This window comes from Carcharodon carcharias, chromosome 25 (genome assembly GCF_017639515.1).
Source record: "Carcharodon carcharias isolate sCarCar2 chromosome 25, sCarCar2.pri, whole genome shotgun sequence".
Lineage (NCBI taxonomy): Eukaryota > Metazoa > Chordata > Chondrichthyes > Lamniformes > Lamnidae > Carcharodon > Carcharodon carcharias.
The window spans coordinates 41,289,427-41,307,942 of NC_054491.1; the positions used below are offsets into that span (position 1 = coordinate 41,289,427).

At 44.2% G+C, this 18,516-nt stretch overlaps 1 protein-coding gene across 3 annotated transcripts in view; it reads left to right on the plus strand.

Annotated features, from left to right (window-relative positions):
• ets1 (v-ets avian erythroblastosis virus E26 oncogene homolog 1) overlaps positions 1–18,516 on the plus strand; it is a 96,697-nt gene that overhangs the window by 30,696 nt on the left and 47,485 nt on the right. The window contains exon 1 of one of the 3 annotated variants that reach the window (XM_041174320.1): positions 1,719–1,755. The exons of the other annotated variants lie outside the window; for them this stretch is intronic. The gene's annotated coding sequence lies outside the window, so the exon portion shown is untranslated. Of the gene's footprint in view, positions 1–1,718; positions 1,756–18,516 lie in introns of those variants that run through there. 3 annotated transcript variants of the gene reach the window in all.

Below are 18,516 nucleotides of genomic sequence, written 5' to 3' on the forward strand. Positions count from 1 at the left end.
GCTGGTGAACTGTCACTCTGACCTTAACTCCTAGGTCTAGGTACCAGAGCAAGTCTCTTCCTTATTTAAGTGACAGTTTGTTTGCTCTCCCTTAAAGTTGAAAGAGTGATCGGACGTGGTACCCCTGATCGGGGCTCGAATCTCTCTCCAGTTTTAAGCAGTTTGTTCGGTTTCTGTTGTAGTTTCTAACCCCCAGTGTGTGCTTTCACTGATCACTGTCTTGGCCCCAAACTCTGCGTTTCATGTTTATTGAACTGGAGTTCTCATGGACACAGGTCCAGTGGGTTACAATGTACTTACAGCCTTCATTTAACTGCATGTTCTTATCCATTAACCTCTTCCTGGCTGTCTCTGATTTATTCCTGTGTGTGTGTGTTTGTGTGTGTGTGTGTGTTTGTGTGTGTGTGTGTGTGTTTGTGTGTGTGTGTGTGTTTGTGTGTGTGTGTGGGGTGTGTGTGTGGGTGTGTGTGTGGGCGGGGGGTGGGGGTGCATAGGGCTGAGTGCAGCTTAGTCTGTGTTATAGCGGTTACTGATAGGGCTCCTAGTATCCCTGATGCAGGTGTATCTCACATTGACAGCCGCTGGGGGTTGGTCACGATGGACCCACGTTCAGGATGAATTCCCTGGGATTTGATTGTAAAATTCCAAGCTATAATAAAATGTGTAAATCCACAAGGTGCAAGGGGCCACACTTAGAGGGATCAGTTTGTGCCAAGACGCCAGTCATTCAGCCTCTGATTCAGGCGGGCTGGGGGTGGTTTTATTAACACAAAGATAGCATCCGAGTACAAAAATATTACACATTGGGTGATAATGCCTCACTTAGAACGTAAATTTTTGTCGGAAATAGTAAACTCACATTTATATAACGCCTGAAACGCTATAAGAATGTCTCTCCCGACTGTTACTGTTTTGAGAACTGTAGCTTCTTATGGAGCAGGCTTCAGAGATGGAATCCAGAGAGTACACTCTCAGAGGCACTCAGAGGGTGACGAGCTGCGATGTTACTAGCAGCTTTTGAAAGGGTTGCGGTTACTGTCTCAGAGCCCATTTTATTTCGGGTTTCAATCCGGTTTGACTCAGCTTTCGTTCGTCACTTGTGAACTTCTCCCCCACCCCCCCCCCCCCCTCTCTCTCTCTCTCTCTCTCTATATATATATATATATAAAGCTTTTCCTTTAACAAGATTTCCAGGAACTCGCCCCCTTACTCTTGCTGTGTTTTATAGTCTGCCCACCACTTTGTGGGAGTTAACGTGTTTGGCTTATTGTTGCAAAACATACACAAAGTCTCCTTTATCTGAGAGTGCAGTCCCCAGCTCAGAGTCATTAAAACCGGCAGCCCAATTTCAATCAGGGAGGGAGGCAGGCAGGGTGTGAGATTAACTTTGACTCTAATGACAGCTACAGACTTCTTTAAAAATGAAAAGAGAGTTTATTTAACATTCCAGGTCCAGGCACAAGAGTTTTCAAACAAGGGTTTTCGTTGAATGTACATATGGGAAAAGATCTGTCCAGTGCTCTGAAAGGAAGCAGCTGTATCAGAGCAAGTCCAGGGCAAAGCGAGGCCACGGAAACTGGCTCCTCACTAACATTTCTGGCTGTCTTGTTGCTGACATCACATCCGAGCTTTAATACGCGATCCGAAATAGGCTCAACCCCATGCTCATTAGCATACAATAGCATTGGACTGCAGACTGACTCCGACGGCGGGGAAAGCGCCAATGGGGGCGAACTAAATGCAGTTAAAATAACGGTTGCTTATTCTTCCAAGCGGATTGCGGGCTGTTGCCATCCCACGCTAAATCTCACCGCACGTATCTTTTTCTGTTTAACCAGCTCACCCTTCAGCAAACCTCAGTGAGAGGATTGTTGTTGGGGCTGCTATCCGTTGGCTGGTCTGAATAGTCCGGCCCTGGGCGTCTGGACCTCGCTGTGTTGAGTGGGTGCAGGCAGCCTGGAGCGCTAGCCACATAGAGCTTCACAAATGCTTCTTTACTTAAAGGGGAGGCCGACATTAGGGGCTTTTGTATTGGTGGGTGGAGGCAATCAGGCTTGGCCCCCTCACCCAACATTCACAGATGTAGGATATGGTCAAAGGTCAATGGATATAGACCAGGGATGGGAACCCTGTTGACTTTCTTCTGCCTGCACCCTGTTGCAGCTATATGGTGATTCTAGTAGCTATACTATCTCAAATCAGCTAACGTAGAATAGGCTCGTTCCTCATCTTCCATTATACAGTGCTTCATAACCTCTCTCAGAAATGTCAACTGCTTTAGTGTTCAATGATTCTTCAGTAAGTGATGTATGTCAGAGTGAGATGAGTGACCAGCTTGTCGCGGTGTTGGTTACTTTGTACCTCAATGCTATGCTGAGTAGATTATCCCTCTAGATTGCTGGCGTCTTACTGATTTCATGGGGATGTGGGTGTGTAAAATAAAGTTAACAAGAACATTTAATGTGTTGGATGGAATGTGTGGTGTTTATTATCTGAAATTCAATCCCTTTATTCTGTAGTTTTAGTTGCAATTCCTATCATAGTCTCCCAAACTTGTGCCCCACGGTCTGTAATGGGTGAGGATGCAGACCCTTGCTTATGCTCAGCCCCCACCTGCAGCCAGATGGATAGAGGGAGGTCTTGGCAGATGCATTGCAACTTGTTTTTATCCTAATCATTGATGCCTTTGGTTGGGTTACACCTGCACCCCTGCCTGAACTCTCCACTTATAAGCTTTTCAAAATACTAATACAAATAAAACATCAGTAATAAAACATCTATAATAAAATATCCCTAGTAAAACATCTCTAACATGTTCCTTCATTGGTCCCTACCCCTCATCCACCCTCTCCCCCTATCTCCCCTCTCGCCATCACTCTCATTCTATTACCTCTCCCCATGTTCCCTCTCCCTTCCTCTCTTCCCTCTCCCTCACCTTTTCTCTCCTCCCCTACCTCTTACTCTTTCCCTGCTCTCTATCTCCCTCTTCATCACCCGCCCTTCCCTCCCCACTGCTCACCCTCCCTTTACTCTATCTCCTGCTGCTCCCCCTACTTCACCCTGTCTCTCCCTCACCCTCCCTCTGCTCCCTCACCCTGCCTCTGCTCCCTCATCCCCCTCACCCTCCGTCTGCTCCCATTACCTCACCCTGCCTCTCTTTCACTCTCCTCCTGCTCCCTCACCGTCCATCTTTTCCCTCAGCCCCCCTCTCTCTTGCTGCTCCCCATGCCCCTATTTCCATTAAAGCACAAATGAAACATCAAATTTGGAGCCAACATAAAATTTCTGAAAATAAGTCGCAATTTTTTTTGTGCGTGTCAAAGTGAGGGATGTGAATTCTGGCTTGGCTTCCCTCCTGACCACAGCCTCCAGTCAACAGATCCCCTGGATCTGCCTGTATCTGATGCTGTCCAAATATGTACAGCTGTTTCACAGTGTACGTTGGACCTAGACTGAATGAGCAAAGATATTCATAACCGCAAACCTTTTAAATCTTAAGAGAATTTTAAAAGAAAAATCTTTGACATTTTTCCCTTGGTTAGATACAAAGCGAAGCTCCCTCTACACTGCCCCATCAAACACTTACAGGGCAGGTATGATCCAGAGTAATGCTCTCTTTACACTGATCGGCTATTGCCTTATGTTATGATTCCCACAATATCTTGTCGCTGCTCTTTGACCAAGTGACCTCCCTACTGCACTAATATGATATTTCTAGCTGCAGCAACACTTCTGATCTCTGAATAAGAGAGCCAATTAGTGTTGAATTAAGCAACAAGCCCCCCACCAAATTTTGTTTTCTTTTGCAAGTTTTGGTTTTACTCTTATTGCCATTTGCAGTCAGTAACACTTGCTCGAGACACATCTTTTGTTTCTTTTCTCGCTTCATCACCATTCCCTTTGGCCCTGTTAAGGCCAACTCTTATGGTCATTCAATCTCTTCTGTCTTCCCACCTACCACAGACTTTCCTTTGGTCCTTGTTCCACCCGCCCCTTGCTTCAAACCTATTACGTCTTTAACTTTTCCCAGTTCTGTTGAAATGTTATCAATTTGAAACATTGACTCTTTCTCTCTCCACAGATGCTGCCTGACCTGCTGAGTATTTGCAGTATTTTCTGTTTTAATTTTAGTGTTGACTTAAGGGTAGCTTTGTATTATGAACACTGGTTTGAGATGGCCGATTGTTTTTAACCTAACATAAATTCAACATTGTTAAGTCACAAACATTCAGTATTGAGAGTTACTTTGATCAGAGGAAACTGCTCTGGATGTTGTAACATAGAAACAGTTTCAGGCAGGACAAGTCCATCTAACCCCCTTATCCACAATAACTTTTCTCAGAACCCCTGAATCTCATTTGTTGACAAGAACCTGTCCAATTCCTTCTTGAAATCTATTAATGTTTCTTAATCCTGTGCTTGTGATCTGTTCCTTGTATCCTTTTTAGTAAAGAAAAGCCCATCAGCATTGACTCTTTTCTTTTGATGCTGTTAGTTTGTGAATAAAACCCCTTGGGTTTATATTCTGTAAAAAAGCTTAGATGTGTCCAATTTATCCAAACCTTTCAGAATTTCAAAAATGTCAGCATATTCCCTCTCACCCTTCTCTTTTCAAGAGAGAAAAGACCTTGGGTAATCAATCTTTTCTCATGCACTGTTTCCCATAAGCTCTGGGATAAGCTCAGTGTAGCTCTTCTCTGTACCTCACTTTGCCTGTCTACTCTATCTGCTGTTCATAACACTCTGATAACAAAACAATGAGATGTGAGCTTTATTCGATAGTAAAGTAGTCCTCCTGGATCTCATAGTGTGATAGCGACCATTTGGGTTGGTTCTATAATTTGTTCAGTGGTCCCAGTTTTCTGGAGTGTTATTGAGTAAATTGGCATAGCTTCTGAGGTCAGTGAAACCGTATGTTGAACAGCATACCAGTACCCAATACACTAGTTCACCAGTACATTAGTATATAGTACATAAATAGCCAATATACCAATAACCAATTCACCAGTACAGCATTGATCAGTACACGAATAACTAGTGTATCAGTGTACCAGTAATCTAGTAGCCAGTACAGCAATGCTGGATGAGTTTGTTTGGATGAATTTCCAGCTGAGTGTTCTGGGTTCTACTTTTGTCGTCTTTATAAATAATGGCGTAGTGTTTTATTGCAATTACATTATTTTCTAACTATGATCTCTCAATTCATTGGCTTAAATTTAATAAAGTTCTATTTAGTGAACGAGAATCATGTGTTCCTGATTAGTTGACATAATTCTGCTGGAATGTCACTGTCCATGCAGCCTGCCCAGGCAGATTCCACGAAACCACAATTTCGAAGAAGAGCGACATTACTCATTTCATTCTTCTTTTCTTTAAGGGGAAAGAAAAATGAAATATTTTTATTCATTATTTTTGGGGGAGGTTTCCTGTGCTCACTGTCAGAGAGATTGAGATCTGAAGCTTGAAATGTGACTTTTTCATAAATGGCGGAGAGGATTTGGGCTGTTCACTTGAGGTTGAGGGTTCACCATTTTCATGACAAAAAGTCGTACAGACTTGGAGTGGAATGGAGGAGAAATCCTGTATTTTTTCACATGAATAGTATACTTGACCGATTGTTTTTTTTTATGTGCTGAGGGAATACTGCACTGTTAGAGGTGCTATATTTCAAATGAGACATTAAACCAAGAGTAAACTGACAGTAATTGTAGTCCTTATTGAAGAGGAGATGTTTTTCAATAGAAACTTTCAACGCTCACAAAGTAATTTATGTTGCAATCAAATGGAAATCTGACTGCCCAGGATATATACAAATGATCCCATGGCATTGTACAAAGAAGAGCAGGGGAGTTCTCCATGGTATCCTGGCCATTATTTACCCCTCAACTAACATGACTAAAACCAGATTATTACATAGAAGTTATAGCAGATAAACAATCCGTTCAGCCTAGTTGGTCTGTGTTGTTGTTAATGCTCCATTCGAGCATTTTTTCATCTGACTCCCATCAACACAATCTTCTGTTCCTTTCTCCCTCATATACCTACCTAGCTTTCACTCGGCAGTGAACAAGCACCTATCCAATCATCTCAAGCACTCCTTGTGGTTATCTGGCATTGCTGTTTGTGGGGCTTTGCTGTATGCAAATTTGCTGCTGCATTTTCCTACATTGCAACCCTACAAATCAGAAGTACGTCATTGACTGTAAAATGCTTTGGAGTATCCTGAGGTTGTGAAAGGTGTGATGCAAATGCCAGTTCTTTATTATCCTTAATAAACCTCGCGAGGGTCATACTGATTGAAACACAATGGGGAAATGACTAGGTTATTTGTGAGGTTATTGTAGCAAGGCGAGATTTTCCTCAGCTAGGTTTAAATTGATTGAGTGTGTAGCAAATTCTTAGCTTTTGTTTGTGAGATAACATGTTTTGAGAAGGTATCGTCACAATAACTCAAGTGAGCCAATAGATATTGATAGGCCTCTTTTTTTCTCAGTTTCATGACCGCCTCCTCTAAACGGCAGGCAGGCTCTTACTACTTTTCTAAGCAAACACGTTCCCAATCTCAAGACCGGTGCTTGTCGTCTCCTTCTCCCCCTCCAGGTTGGGTGGAGCTCTGAGGGCGTCACACCCGACCACTCTTCAACCCCTGGCCTCTCAGATGCTCAAAGAGCCTGTAAGTTATGAGTAGATCTTGGAGGAGCAGATATAAATTCTGTATTTTATCCTATTCATAGGAGAGCAGAAGGTTACTTCTCATTGATTTTTGGGCCTATCCTAAGGCTACCGCAGGCTAGAGAATCAAAAGGATGAACATTTCTAAGTGAGTAGAAATTATGCTGAAACTTTGAGTGGATAAAGTAGTGGAACTGTAGACATTAATTTCATAGGAAACTAACCGGTTTCAGGTGGCATTACAGTAAGTTGAATGCACCATTCTTTAATAGGGAGAGATATTGTGTCATGTAGTATACAATGTGTCATTTTGCTTCTAAGGTGGAGCAATGTCCTTCTAAGGCCACAAAGTCTAATTGTTGTTAAGTAAACACAGCTTCATGTCAATTAGAGTTCAATTGTTAATTGCACTGTGGTTGGAAAATGTAGTTTCAAGCTCCAGGTCAGAGGCAACCAGCTTTAAATGACTGGATTTCTTTACTTAAAAGAAAAGACATGCATTTATGTAGTACCTTGCGTGAGCTGAGGATGTCCCTGCAATTGGCAATGAAGTACGTTTTGAAGTGAAGTCACATAGGGAACATGACAGGCAACACTTTACACACAAGCCTTTACATATGGATAAAAACAAAAAAACTGCGGATGCTGGAAATCCAAAACAAAAACAGAATTACCTGGAAAAACTCAGCAGGTCTGGCAGCATCGGCGGAGAAGAAAAGAGTTGACGTTTCGAGTCCTCATGACCCTTTACATATGGATCTGTCTAACCTTTTTGTGGATCTTTTACACAGAGGTGAGATTTTAGCTCATTCAAAACAGAGGTAAAATCTGGCCCCAAGGTGTTGGTTCTGCTGATGTAGCACTGTCCACTTCAGGGATGCAGTGTCCCAAGAAACGCCTAGGGCATGTTTACCACAAGTTAGATACAACAATAAACTCCCTCTGCATTGTCCTGTCATACACTCCAAAGGCAGGTATGGTACAGGTTTGTTACAAAGTAAAACTTTCCCTACATTGTCCCATCAAACTCTCACAAGGCAGGCACAACACAGGCTAGATGCGGAGGAAAGCTCCCTCTATGCTATCTCATTAAAAACTACTAGGAAAGATACAACAAAGGTTTGATACATTGTAAAGTTCTTGCTGTGGCGTCCCACTGGGGAGGTACAATGGTAAATTCAAACTAAAGTTCCCTCTGTATGCAATATCAACCAAAAAATACCCAAATACAAGTGACATTTTCCACTTCATGGGCCAGGCGTCCCCTGGCCTGTTGGAGAGTGGTCGTCAGTTAGATGCAGTTTGGAAGGTAGGAGTATAAGATTGGAGATAAAAATAAGAATGTAGAAGGTAGGAAAAACAAGGAGAGGCAATATAAAATAAAATATACAATTCTAATGGGTGTGCAGATGCAGTATATGTGCACGAACCATTGATGGTGGTAGGGCAGATTGATGAACCTTTATAAAACACTGGTTCAACCTCAGCTGGAGTATTGTGCCCAATTCTGGACACTGCATTTTAGGAAGGATGTGAAGATATTAGCATGCAGAAAATATTTACAAGAATGTTCCCAGGGATGAGGGACTTTAGTTGTGTGAATAGATTGGAGAAGCTGAGGTTGATCCCCTTGGAGAGGAGAAGGCTGAGAGGAAATTTGATAGTTCAAAATCATGAGGGGGCTGGGTAGTGTAGATAGGGAGAAACTGTTCGCATTGGCAGAAGATTTATGGTAATTGGTAAAAGAAACAATGGCCAGGATTTTATGGCCCTGCTGCAACATGTCTCTCCCGGTGGATGCAGCGAGCCATTTAAATCTCCATTCAGTTCGGTGAGGCTGTAATATCCCATGGGCTAAGAGGGGCCATAAAATCCTGGCCAATGGCAACTTTTAAAAAAAATGTGCGATGAGTGGCTAGGAGCTGGAATGCAATACTTGAGAGTGTGGTGGAAACAAATTCAATTGTAGCTTTCAAAAGGGAATTGGATAATGCTATGAAGAGAAAAACTTTGCAGGGCTATGGGGAAATGGCAGGAGAGTGGGACCAGCTGGGTTCTCCTTGCAAAGAACAGGTACAGACGCAACGAGCCAATCAGCCTCCTTCTGTGCTGCAATCGTTCTATACTTGTAAGTCTTCCTGCAATTGTACTGGGCTTTGGTGAGACCACACCTGGGATACTGTGTGCAACTTTGGTCTCCATGTCTAAAAATGGATATGCTTGTATTTGTGGTAGTGAGAAAGCTGTCCTGTGCTGAGAGGCTGAGTAAATTGGGGCCTGTACACTGTGGAGTTTAGAAGAGCAAGAGGTGACCTCATTGAAATGTTCAGCATCCTGAAGGTACTTGACAGGGCTGACATTGAGAGGTTGTTCCCCTTAGCTGGGGCATCTAGAGCAGAGGGCTACAGCCTCAGGATGACAGGTGGATTATTTCGGACTGATATGAGGAGAAATTTTTTGGTGTTGCGAATCTTTGTGTTTCTATACCACAGAAGTTTATGGATGCTCCAGTATTGAATATATTCAAGGCTGGGAAAGACATTTATCTTTCAGTGACTCAAGGGATATGGAGAGCGGGGGAGAAAGTGGAGTTAAGGCAGAAGATCAGCTATGACCATATTGAAGTGCAAGTGGCCATCTGGTCTACTCCTGTTCCTACTTCTTATGTTCTTGTGCTTTGGCCAGAGATAAATGAGGTTGGGACTACGACATGTGGAGGGAGCTTTCTCTGTGTCTAACTGGCCTGTCCTAACCAGGAAATGATTGGCGATGACAATGGAAACGGGAAGCTAAATTGTGCTTTATGCCAACCTTGGGCATGAAATCCACTTTTTGTGGCATGCAGGTTGGAACATTTCCATTATATAGGGTTGGCATTTAGCTGGTATCCATAGTGCAGTCACCTCAAATTATCAGTTCATTGTTTCCGCTGTGTTTTCACACTTTGTTATGTGAACTTTGCCAGTCGATGAAGTTGTTGTAGCTCATCTCAGACATCGATTAAACTAATACAACATGGGATGTACTGCAGATCAGATTCTGCTTTTCGCTGAACATATAATTAAAGTGTATGAACATAAGAACATAAGAAATAGGAAGAGGAGTAGACCATTTGGCCCCTCGAGCCTGTTCCACCATTCAATAAGATCATGGCTGATCTTCTTGTGTTTCAATTTCCCATAATCTTTGATTCCCTTGCCTAACAAGAATCTATCTACCTCTACCTTAAAAATATTCAATGACCCCATCTGCACTGCCTTCTGAGGCAGAGAAATAATCGAAAAATAATTGAATAATCGAAAAAATTTCTCCTCATCTCCGTCCTAAAAGGGCGACCCCTAACTTTAAATCAGTGACCCCCAGCTCTGGACTCACTCACAAGAGGAAACATCCTTTCCATGTCCACCTTGTCAAGACCATTCAGGATCCTATGTACTTTAATCAGATCATCCCTTAGTCTTCTAAACCCCAGTGGAAACAAGCCCAGTCTGTCCAACCTTTCCTCATAAGACAACTCATTCATTCCAGATATCAATCTATTACACCTCCTTTAAACTGTCTCCAATGTATTTATATTCTTCATTAAATGAGGAGACCAAAACTGCACACAGTATTCAAGGTGTGGTCTCACCAAAGTAGAACTGAAGCATGTTTACTTTTATATTCAATCCCTCTCATAATAAAGATAGCATTCCATTAGGCTTCTTAATTACTTATAAAAAAAATTCATTCATGGGATGTGGGCTTCGCTGGCTGGGCCAGCATTTATTGCCCATCCCTAGTTGCCCTTCAGAAGGCGGTGGTGAGCTGCCTTCTTGAACCACTGCAGTCCATGTGGTGTAGGTACACCCACAGTGCTGTTAGGAAGGGAATTCCAGGATTTTGATCCAGTGACAGTGAAGGAATGGTGATATATTTCCAAGTCTGGATGGTGAGTGATTTGGAGGGGGACTTCAAGGTGGTGGTGTCCCCATCTATCTGCTACCTTTGTCCTTCTAGATGGTAGTGGTTGTGGGTTTGGAAGGTGCTGTATAAGGAGCCTTGGTGAGTTTCCACAGTGCATCTTTTAGATGGTACACAGTGATGTTACTGTGCGTCAATGGTGGAGGGAGTGAATGTTTGTGGATGTGGTGCCAATCAAGTGGGCTGCTTTGGCCTGGATGGTGTCAAGCTTCTTAAGTGTTGTGGGAGCTACACTCATCTAGGCAAGTGGGGAGTATTCCATCACACTCCTGACTTGTGCCTTGTAGATGGTGGACAGGCTTTGGGGAGTCAGGATAAGGGTTACTCGTCGCACGATTCCTAGCCTCTGACCTGCTGTTGTAGCCACAGTATTTATATGGCTCGCCCAGTTCAGTTTCTGGTCAACGGTAACCCCCAGGATTTTGATAGTGGGGGATTCAGCGATGATAATGCCATTGAACATCAAGGGGTGATGGTTAGACTCTCTCTAGTTGGAGATGGTCATTGCCTGTCACTTGTGTGGTGCGAATGTTACTTACTACTTGTCAGCCCAAGCCTGGATATTGTCCAGGTCTTGCTGCATTTGGACATAGACTGCTTCAGTATCTGAGGAACCGCAAATGGTGCTGAACATTGTGCAACCATCAGCGAACATCCCCACTTCTGATCTTATGAAGGAAGGAAGGTAGGTCATTGATGTAGCAACTGAAGATGGCTGGGCCGAGGACACGTTCTGAGGAACTCCTGCAGTGATGTCCTGGAGCTGAGATGACTGACCTCCAACAACCACAATGATCTTCCTTTTTGGTAGCTCTGACTACAACCAGTGGAGAGTTTTACCCCGATTCCCGTTGACTCCAGTTTTGCTGGGGCTCCTTGATGCCACACTCGGTCAAATGATGCCTTGATGTCAAGGGCAGTCACTCTCACCTCACCTTTGGAGTTCAGCTCTTTTGTCCATGTTTGAACTAAGGCTGTAATGAGGTGAGGAGCTGAGTGGCCCTGGTGGAACCCAAACTGAGCATCAGTGAACAGGTTATTGCTAAGCAAGTGCCGCTTGATAGCACCATTGATGAACCCTACTTGCTGTGAGATCTGGAGTTGCATTGTCATTTCTGACTGAAAGACTAAAATAATGAGGCAGCTGGTGACAAGGTAACCATGATGCTTAGTCAGAGTGTTTCTGTGTCGCCAGGAAGGGCATTTTCAATGCAATTCCTTTCCTTTTGCCCTCCCACCTTCCTTCCTCAGCCTGCGAAAGAGGAACATCGTAACAGGAGGTGACCATTCAGCTCCTTGCGCCTACCGCGCTATTCATTTAGTTCATAGCTGACCTGTACCTTACCTCTATTTACCCACCTTAACTACATATTCCCTGATACTAAAATTCTAATCAGATACATCACATTGTGAATTACTAAGCCATACAGCCTTGCAGAGTCCATGTTTACACTTGCGACTGCTGTGCTACTCAACTATAGTTAGCCGGTTACCGATTTGCCTTGGTACTCTAGGTCAGGGAAGACATCCAACCTCATCTTGCTGATTAATCCCTGCCGGAAATTGTATGTGGGTGTCGAGTGTAACAGGATCAGATTCAGCTCTGAAAAGATGATTATGGCCAACATCCCGAGTGAAATCTGACAACTTAAGAAGGGGTAGAGTAAGGCACCATCCTCATATCGTTCATATGGAAGGGTGAATGAGGAAAAAGAACGAGGGTGGGCATGCAATCCTGGTTCAAATGTAGCAACGACATAACTGGAATGTGATGCTGCCATGGAGGACTCTGTGTATAAAGTTCGAGAACCGCAGCCCTTCACACACGCTGCAATTTCTTAGCACAGTCTGCAGAAGGGTTTATAGGGATTGACGTAAAGTAAACAGTTCCTTGTGTGGGTGTGTGAGTCGGTCCCATTCCAGATGGTTCACAAGTTCATCAAAACTCAACATAATAAGTTCCAAATAAAGCAACAGATATGAGTTTCGTTCTGTAGGCAGTTGAAAGACGAGAAATTTCTGTAACATTTCCAACATGCAATCTTTCAAAAGTTTAAGATTAGCTGTTTTTAAATTTGAGTTCAGTAACATTCTTTGACTGAATTTTTCTGTGCTCTTATGCTGAAGCAAGAAACCAATTTTCAGTGCTTTGTCCAGAAATGCAAATCCCGTTACACTAAAATTGATAGCAACCCGGTGCTGGAATTTCATTGTCACACTGATTATTGAACAAAATTGGAGAGACTTGTTGAGGATGTTTCTGTTTGTTGTCTACTTCAAACACTGCTGCATGATCACTGTTCTGTGAGCAATTCGGTGTGAACAACTCAGTTGACCAAGTGTAGCATCAAGGAATCCTTGTGAAGTCAATGGGAACTAGGGGTCAATCTCTTGAATGGCTGGAGTCATATCTAGCCCAAAGGAAGATGGTTGTGGTTTTTGAATGCCCATCATACCTAGGACCACACAAACGCCAGACAATGACCATTTCCAACAATAGAGTCTAACCACCTCCCTTTACATTCAATGGCGTTATCAGTGCTGAATTTCTGCCCGATCCTGCTTCAGCAAAATCTTGGTGGTTACCATTGGCCAGAATCAAAACTGGGCCAGCCATATGAATTCAGTGGCCATAGGAGCGGTGCAGAGTCTGGAAATTCCATGGTGAGTGACTCATCCCCTGACACCCCAAAGCCTGTCCTCCATTGACGCCCCCGAGATGGACAAGGACAGTAGCATATGGGAACACCGCTAGCTGCAGATTCCCCTCCAAATCACACAGCATCTTGATTTGGATGGTGACTTCCTTCACTGTCGCTGGGTTAAAATCCTAGAGCTCTCTTCCTAACAGCACTGTGGGTGTACATACAGCACATGGACTGCAGCAGTCAAGAAGGCAGTGCACCACCACCTTAAGGGCGATTAGGGATGGGCAAGAAATGCTTGCTTTGCTAAGTGATGCCCACATCCCATGAATGAATAACAATAGTTATTGGAGGTCTTCAATACTGCTACTTGGAACAGAATATAGGGGCGGATTTTCAAATGGGTCAGGGCTGAGATTGGAGGGGGGAAGGTGTGCAATTTTGTACCACTGGCCTTCGTGCCGATTTCCTGCCACCGTCCTGAGTCCGCGTCATTTTAATAAGGGCAGCTCTGGGTCAGATAGGCTACCTGGCACTTCCCAGAGGACAGCCAATTCAGGGCATTTAATGTTAGTAGGCACTGTTCCCATGTGGATTGAGATTTTCAGTTGGTAATGGAGGCAGTCACATCAAGGCCAACATGGTGGACTCAGGGAAGGAAGTGCAGGTGGGGCAAAGGCTTATACCAAGGACTTCATCCACCCACCCCCCCCGCCCCCAACCATCCCCCCGGAACCTTAACAACTGCTGCACCACAGCTGCAGTCACTGGCTATCTCACGGAGGGAGTTGTCCCTCCATGATCACTGCCAGGCACCTGTGTCTATTTTAACTGACAGTAAAACTGACCTCTTCCCTCTTTCTCTCCATCACCCTCGGCACTGAGGCTGCAGGTGTATCAGTGTTGCCAGGCTTCCCATTGGCCTAGAGTCCATTTTATGCCATAATTGGCCTGATCCTTTAAAACTCCAGTGGGTGTGCCTAGAACATGCCGTAGTGTCGGGACCTAGAACTGAACCAATGGTTGGGTTATAGATCAAGAATTGAAAACCCAGCTCTGGTTAGCATGTCCTGGCAGTCTTTGTACAGACTTCTTTCAGGACCCTCTGTGTAATGATTAAAAAATCTTGTGCTGTGCATAGACTTCCTGTCCCCAACATCACTTCTTGGTGGCATTGTTTTTGTCACGATTTGCTGTCAACATTTTTGATCATAACTTGCCAAGTCAGCTGTTTGGATGTGACTGGAGGCTGTGGCCAGTAGGTGATTCTACAGAGCAAGTTTCTGAAGTCCCCCCAACTCTATCACCATCATTTTTAATTCATTTATGGGATGTGGGACTTCGCTGGCTGGGCCAGCATTTGTTGTCTATCCCTAGTTGCCCTTGAGAAGGTGGTGATGAGCTGCCTTCTTGATCTGCTGCAGACCGTGTGGTGTAGGTACACCCACAGTGCTGTTAAGGAGGGAGTTCCAGGATTTTGACCCAGCAACATTGAAGGAATGGCGATATATTTCTAAGTCAGGATGGTGAGTGACTTGGAGGGGACCTTGCAGGTGGTGTTGTTCCCATCTATCTGCTGCCTTTGTCCTTCTAGGTGGTGAAGGTCATGGGTTTGGAAGGTGCTGCCCAAGGAGCCTTGGTGAGTTCCTGCAGTGCATCTTGTAGATGGTACACACTGTTGTCATTGTGTGTTGGTGGTGGAGGGAGTGAATGTTGAAGGTGGTGGACGGGGTGCCAATCAAGTGGGCTGCTTTGTCCTAGATGGTGTCGAATGTCTTGAGTGTTGTTGGAGCTGCACTCATCCAGGCAAGTGAAGAGTACCCCATCACACTCCTGACTCATGCCTTGTAGATGGTGGACAGGTTTTGTGGAGTCAGAAAGTGAGTAACTGTCCACAGAATTCTCTGACCTGCTGTTATCGCCACAGTACTCATGTGGCTAGTCCAATTCAGTTTCTGGTCAATGGTAACCCCCAGGATGTTGATAGTGGGGGATTCAGCAATGGTAATACCATTGAATGTCAAGGGGAGATGGTTAGATTCTCTCTTGTTGGAGATGGTCATTGCCTGGCACTTGTGTGGCACGAATGTTACTTGCCACTTTTCAGCCCAAGCCTGAATATTATCCAGATCTTGCTGCCATTGCTTCAGTATCTTAAGTAGTCGCAATGTTGCTGACATTGTGCAATCATCAGTGAACATCCCTACTTTTGACCTTATGGTGGAGGGAATGTCATTGATGAGACAGCTGAAGATAATTGGGCCTAGGTCACTACCCTGAGGAACCCCCACAGCGATATCTCAGGAATGAGATGATTGGTTTGAAACAACCACAACCATCTTCCTTTGTGCTAGGTCAACTAGTGGAGAGTTTTCCCCGATTCCTGCTGACTTCAGTTTTGCCAAGTCTCCTTACTACCACACTCGGTCAAATGCTACCTTAACGTCAAGGGCAGTCACTCTCAACTCACCTCTTGAGTTCAGCTCTTTTGGCCATGTTTGAACCAAGGCTGTAATGAGGTCAGCAGCTGAGTGGCTCTAGTGGGACTCAAACTCAGCATCAAATGAGTAGGTTATTGTTGAGGAAGTGCCACTTGATAGCATTATTAACAACAGTAGGTTTTTCCCTTTTGTTGGTTTCCTCACCTGCCGCAGAGCCAGTCTAGCCGATATGCCCTTTAGGCCTCAGTCAGTAGTGGTACTACCAAGCCACTCTTGGTGATGGACATTGAAGTCTCTGACTCAGAATACATTCTGTGCCCTTGCCACCCTCAGTGCTTCCTCTCAGCTGTGTTCAACATGGAGAAGTACTGATTCATCAGCTAAGGGAGGATGGTAGGTGGTGACTAGCAGGAGGTTTCCTTGTCCATCTTTCACCTGATCCAATGTTGAGGACTCCCAGGGCAACTCCCTCCCGACTGTATACCACTGCGCTGTCACCGCTGGTGGGTCTGTCTTGCCGGTGGGGTAGGACATAGCCAGGGGTGGTGATTGTAAAGTATGATCCTGTGAGTATGACTACATCAGATGTTGGTTGATGAGACAGCTCTTCCAATTTTGGCACAAGCCCCCAGATGTTAGTTAGGAGGACTTTGCAGGGTCGACAGGGCTGGATGTTGTCGTTTACAGTGCCTAGGTCGATGCCGGGTCTGTCCGGTTTCATTCCTTTTCTGACTTTGCAGCGGTTTTTTACGACTGAGTGAGAGCAGTTAAGGGCCAAGCACATTGCAGTGGGCCTGGAGTTATATGTAGGCCAGGCAATGATGGCAGATTTCCTTCCCTAAAGGGCGTTAGTGAACCAGATGGACTTTTATGACAATCGATAATGGTTTTGTGGTCACCATTAGACTATAATTCCAGATTTATTAATTGAATTTAAATTCCACTAGCTGCCATGATGGGATCTGAATCCGTGCTGAGAGCATTAGCCAGGGCCTCTGGGTGACTAGTCCAGTGATATTAGCACTACTCCACTGTCTCCCTCTTGTACCAAATAAAATATCTATCCATTCATTGACCTCAGTTAATTGATGGTATTCTATCCTGTGATAGGCTTTGATGAACAGGCATAGCTAAAAAACTAAATAGCTGATGAAATCTTGGAACCAGACTATAGTGGCTGGGCAAGTGAGACAGATTATTGGTATTGTAGTGCTGTAAGCATATGAAAAATGAAAGACACGCAATGATTCATTAATCCATCTAGCTTGTCCCACTCATCTGTAATAACTTGGGGGAGACAGTGATGCAGTGATAATGTCACTGGCCTGATTATCAAGGTACCCATACTAACACTCTGCGACCGTGGGCTCAAATCCTGCCATGGTAGCTGATGGAACTTAAATCCTTTTAAGAAAGGAAATCTGTCATCCTTACCTGCTCTGTGACTCCAGACCCACAGCAACATGGTTGCTGCTTAACTGCCCTCTGAAATGGCCTTGCATATGACACCCGCAAAACTAAAAACATAATACTTACACCGCCCATCCCAGCTGGAACCATACAGTCACCAGCGGAGTTGGAAAACTAAGTAACAGCTCCAAATAACTGCGGGGAAATATCAGGAAAATTCCTCTATGATCCCCTTAAGTAATCAAAATGAGTGTAGGACTTTATTAATGGATATCCATTGCTTGTACAAAGCAATCTTTGCCTAACAGCGACAGATCCAGTTCTCACTTGAAGAACTCTGGTAGATCAGTGTTCACCACACAAGGTGACAACCTGTTCTACAGACCCACTATTCTCTGGAACCTCCTAATCATATAGCTAATTCTGCCTTACATAACTTGTAAAAGATTCCCTGTATCCTCCATAAACAATTCAGTTGAAATAATTAATCCGCACAAATGCGCTGCCCTATAAAATTAGACAAAATCATTGTTCATGTCCATGCTATAAAGTATAGCAACTCAGCTTGTTGAACCTATCAGGGTGTAAAATGCTTTAACTAGGATTCAAGAGTAAACATAGAAAGAGTGGAGTTCTCGGTTTTTAGAGTTGAAGTGTACTTTTCAGTTAAAGGTTGATGGTAGAAAGGCCATTTCATGGACATGCGGTGTTTCTATTTATTGGGTGAGAAACTGAAGGTCATAACAGGCCTGAAAAAACATGGGAACCGCTCCCTTTCCTGCAGAAAAAAAACCTGTCACATCTTGGTCCCATTAGGAGGATTTCAAGATCTATTCCACTTTCCCTCTGCCCATTCCCATCATGAGCAGAAAGGAGCTAGGTTGGAGCCTTACTAATAATGACTGACCACAAGTAACACGGTGAGAGAGGCTGAGTTATGAATAATGTTCAGATGCATTGCAAAGATGGGATCTGTGCAACATTTTATAGGTCAGGGTATTCACACTTGGGCCACATGAAAGCTTTGGTTAGCCGTAATGTCATGTACATTTTAATCTGCAGGAAGCCATGGCCTCCGAGAGCCTCATCTTTAATTGGGTTAAACACACACAGCATTTTTTTCATGTGCTCAGGGAGATCAAGATCTGTGTAAAGAGTTGTACAGTACAAGAGAGGTCTATGATTTTCTATCCCCACACTAACCCAAGCTCCAACTTTCTCACCACCCTCAGCTTTATGATTCGGTTTAATTAACACTCCATTTCCACTGCAGGTTCTGCTCCTGTTTAAGCCCTGGCCTTATTTTACTTGTTCTCTGCAACTTTAAAAATCCCTGCTTCCCCTCTCCATCTGGATCTGGCCTGTTGGTGGGGGAGCTCTCTGGC